Genomic DNA, 5,265 nt, shown 5'->3' with positions numbered 1-5,265 from the left:
ATTAACACAACCCTGAGTCACACTGATGAAGCTCCTGAATCCATCTCGCAGGCTGTTTGTGTTTGTTGCATTTCGACCTTTGGACAGATCTGAGGTGAAAATACAAAAGTCTAATCTAGTGATATGAGCGTACATGCTCCTTTCATCATGCTCACAGTCTGTGAGAGTTAAATTGTAACTTAAATGTTTACTAGTGAGGAAAAATTGCACCACTGAAATAATAAATGACGTATTTGGAGACCACACCCGGACCTCCTCCTGCAGTCACAAAGCTAACATACAGCTGCCTCCGTTTCCCTGTTTATCTGTAATGTTCCATTAATTTGAACCTCTGGAGGCGCCGCAGATGAATGAGAGAACTGCTGTGTGATAGTCATCCTAGCGCATTAACACAGGGGAAAGCCATGACTCAGTTCACTCTAATGAGCTGCTCCTGCAACTCTGCACATTTCACTGTGAAATATCAGGCCTGGGAGAGACTACACCGAGGATATAACCTTCTCATTTCTTCAGTGCTCTCATCTGAGGCCAGAGCTGGAGACACAAGCCCCTATTGTTAAAGGTCCCACATTTTACCTGCATTTCATCTGAAATTTTGATACCTGTAAGAAGATATATTTGTGGTTTTAAGAACCAAAAACCATCTCAGTGGTATCTCCTCTCTCAGGCTTCTCTCTGGAGCTCTAGTAACAACAGGTCAGTTAGCCAATCAGAAGAGAGGAGGCTCTGAGCCTGAGAACATGCTGGGGGCGTAGCTGAAGGTGGGGGAATGTTTTGTTGTGACATCATAAAGTTACAGGAAGTCCTGACGGCTGGTTTTAAGGCTCAGTTTCTGAATACAGGCTCTGTGCATTTCTCTGTGGACTGAGGCTTTGATACTTTCACAGTATTAATATAGAAGCTAGATCTGATCTATAATCACACTACACATGGACATCTTATTGTCTGTATGGGACCTTTAAAGAGACGCTTAGACGTTTCAGGGAATATATATATATATATATATATATATATATAATCACAGGCTATGAGACACACACATGTACCTGGGATGAACTGGTTCAGGTGGAAACCAGAAGGCTGACCCCGCCCTCTGTCAGTCTACCTGTCTCTGTGTACAGCTGCACCTGCAGGGTCCTGAATGCAGCTGAGGTGGCGCCTCTAATGTGAGTCTATATACACGTATAATGGGAGGAGTCATGTGCATGACTTACCGTTTCTTGCTGGTTTTCGGATGGTGTAGTTCTGATCCGAGGTGGATTCTGCCGTCCCTATAAAAACAAAAGGAAAAATAAGGACATGTCAAGCAGCTCCTCTTCTGACTATGAAATGTTTGAGGAAGTCTAAGACTTCAGAACATAAAAGATGTATCAATCATCCATTTCAACCTCATTTAGCATATACTGTAATAAAAACAAGACTATGCATAAATCTGACAAATGATACATGTAAAGAAATTTTAGAAGAGATTCATATATATATATATATATATATGTGAGGATAGATATGAATATGTAAAAATAAACACAGTATGAATATTATGAAATGTAAATGCAAGGAAATGAAGGGTAAACAACGAGAGGTATGATAAAAATTCAATATACACACACACACACACACACACACACACACACACATACACACACACACACTATATAACCAACAAATTGAGTAATACAAATATGGATATACTGTAAAATACATAACCAGTATAGGCAGAGGTATATTCATTATTAACAATCAGCAGTATGAACATGTTTACACTGTGGGTCTGATTTAATCACAGTGGTAAAGACAAGTCTTACTGTTAAAAGTGAATGACAGCATGTTACTCACCTAGACCCTCCTCACTGTCTGGACTCTCTGCCGTAGGTGAGACAGGTGGAGGCGGTATTGCACCTGTACTGGCTCAGGTCCTGATAAAGACAGAGGGATGCTGAAATCTCCTGAGAAATGTAAAGACCTAGTTCACTTTCAATCAGGGCTGATCTCCTAACAGTAATGTAAAGTGGTTACAACATGGTGAACTGATCGACGTGTATTCACTCGGTCTACTGGCTCCATACAATCTCAAGTTACAGTCATCAGGTACAAGATGAGCCTAAAGTTACTGACGTCACTAGCTGCACAACAGCCGAGAGCAACAGACACAATCCTACTAACCGCTAAAACATCTGTCCACAACGTCAGTATCACCACCTGAAATGTTTGTCAGTCGTTGCACTGATTATACTTTTAGCCAAAGAGCTAACATTGTGCTGCAACAGGCTGTAATAACAAGAACAGCTGTAGAGAGGATCTTTGCTATGGCCGCCTACACCTGCTACCTGACCGCAGCAGGCTCCTGGAGACACGGTACGAAGTCGCTGCTAACACAGTTAGCATTCATGACTCAAGGTAAACTTTATATCTTATTGTTAAAATAATCTTAGTAGCTAATTGCATACATGTCCACATTTGGTAAATATCACATATATGAGGAGAAAGCTTGTAACATTAGCTGAAGTTCCTGTGTGTAAGATAACTGTGAGGTGTAACCGCTTGTATTAAAACCACAGACCGAGGGAAAACATGTTATAACGTGTTTTAAAATGTTAGTCGGATAGTTTTCAGCTCTAGTTCATTTCATTATTGATGACAGGAGTCAAAACATCTGCTGGAGTGATTCTGTCTCTGTCAGAATAAAGAAACATCATGACATGTGCACCTGCACCATGACTCCAAACTGAGTATTAGTTTCTATTCTATTGTTATTTAATGTAAAACTCTATACTCTACAATATGACATTGATATGATTTCTCTCTATTATAATGTTTTTTTTCAATCCTGCCAAGGTCTGGATCTTTGGGGACACCTACAACCTTTCAAATGACAACAAAAGACAAACACTTTAGTTAAGATGCGGTGGATCACAGTTAATCACAAATATCGATCAGCTGTCAGGATAGGTGCAATGTGAATGTCCGCATTACACTAACGCAGATCAATTAAACTGGGTCACGTGCGAGAAACACAAACCAAAAGTTGCGTCGATTAAATTCACCTTTTTATTGGGCTTTGACTGAACACCTCCACGGGCTAACCCAGGTTGACACAGGTTATCAGCCCAGCGGGGCCAGGTGCCGTTAGCATAGCAATGGCTAGGTTATCAGCTAACGCTAGCACTAGCTTGGTTAGCTTGGTTAGCTAGGTGCATCTGAACTGTGATATTAACCGGGATGCTAATTTTGGCTAGCAGAAAAATAGGCTTAAAACAAAATGTACTTACCGGAATATAATGAACCGCCGACTCCACTGAGTGACTTTGAGAACAACTGAACACCGAACAAGACACTTTCAGGCAAACAACATGTTGGAGCTAACTTTGATGAACTGGAAACGTCATTAACGTGTTAAAGTGAAAAGCTAACCGCGATTAGCGCGCTAGCCATAATAGCATTTAATTCAATGTAGAAGAAGCTAATTTTACTGTGTGTTGCTAGTATGTGTTAATGTTGTCAGCTGGTTTAAAGCTTAAACCAGTTGATGAGAGGTGAATGAGTGAAGTGAATGAGTGAAGTGAAAACTGTCTTGTACACACTTGTTCACTCAGACAGAGAGGACCAGGAAACACACTGAGGAGCAGAAGTCTCCCGCGCAGCTGCCGCTTGGTCTGGACTGTTGTCTCCAGCCTCCCGCTCATGGTTCCCATCGCCGGGCATCAGCCAGTTCCTCATCGTTCCCCATGTTCCAGAGACTCAGGGATCTGTGAGGAATAACTAACATGCTGTTTTGTTTGTAGCTCCGGTTAGCAGCATGACAGCAGACATCACTGAAGCTGTAATAAACATCACAATACAATATTCTGAAGATACAAAAACACAACACTCTTATGTACAAGTTAATTAGTTGGTCCGAGACACTGAGCAAGAGAGAGAGAGAAGCCAGAGCTAACTGCTAAGCTAAAGTAACAATCAGTTCTAAACAGCATGTAAACAAATGCTGAATCAGTGAAACTCGCTTGCTTTTAGTATCAACAACTTCAGGCCTTCCTTCAGCCTTGCAGGTAGCACTCTTTCAATCACACATATTTACACCTGATATAAACTGATTTCCTCACTGGTGTTAAATATCTTTGGTTTGATCTGAAGTTAATGTGAACATTGATGTGTGTAGGGTAGATTCAGTCACTGTACTAGAATCCTCCCCAAGAAGTAAGGTGTGCAGTTACTGATCTCAACAGCATGGAAGTTATTAGTAAGAAACATGTCAAATATTCAAAGGTAACAGCTCTGAGATATAACTGAATATATTTTAGTGTGTCCAACTGTATTTAAGACGGCCAAGGACCCACAGCAGCACATCACCTGTGAGATCATGATGATGCTGAAGAAGCAGGAGTGACAGTAGATCACCAGGTGGTGGGGAACAGAATGAAGTGCTTCTGGTTTCAAAGCACCGTCCTCCAGCATTTAAGAAATGGAAGGTCTTTAGTTTGGTTTTAAAAGAACACATTGATGGGGCGAGTCAAAGATCAGCAGGTAAACTGTTTCAGGTGCACAGATGCTAAAAGCATCTCACTACACTTTGAAACCTGGTCTTCAGTAAATGGCACAATATTTCGGTGGCTGCACAGCGAGTCTGTTCAGCACAAGCAGAGTTGTGAAGATGAGCTTCAGGTGTTTGATGTTTAGTCCGGTGGAACATTAGAAAGCAGCAGCAGAAGGTCAGAGCATTCTTTGTCAGTGCAGATAATTTAAATAACATTTATTTTAGCTTTATTAAAGTAATGGTAAACAAAAGATAATTAAATCATACTTATTAAGGACTTTATAGTGAATCTTAGTGTCTCCTGTTATTTCTTTCTCCCCAGATGCTCCAAGGATCCAGCTGATTACTGGCAGTTTGAAGGTGGATTCTTCTTCATCTGCTCCGTTGCTCCGTCACTTCTGGTAAAGATTCATTGATCTTTGTGATTTGACTTATTAATACACTGTATAGTTGGGATTCTGACATAAAAGTTAGTATAATGTTTGTCCACATATGTTGTCAGAACTATAAGGAGAATACTGTGGAAAACAAGATCAAACTGAATTGGAAGATACAAGCTAAAAATCAACAGACCCCCCCCCCCCCCTCAGCTCCACAGCCCCCCTCTTTCAGAGGTGACGTCATCACCTCCTCATTATAGGAACATTAACAGGCAGATAGACCAATGGAGAAATGCCAGTTTTAGTTTTTCAGATCATCCCGGGGCTCTGAAGAACTATTTGTGAATAATTGTT

This window comes from Seriola aureovittata, chromosome 19 (genome assembly GCF_021018895.1).
Source record: "Seriola aureovittata isolate HTS-2021-v1 ecotype China chromosome 19, ASM2101889v1, whole genome shotgun sequence".
NCBI classification, from domain to species: domain Eukaryota; kingdom Metazoa; phylum Chordata; class Actinopteri; order Carangiformes; family Carangidae; genus Seriola; species Seriola aureovittata.
Note: the sequence above shows the minus strand (reverse complement) of the source record.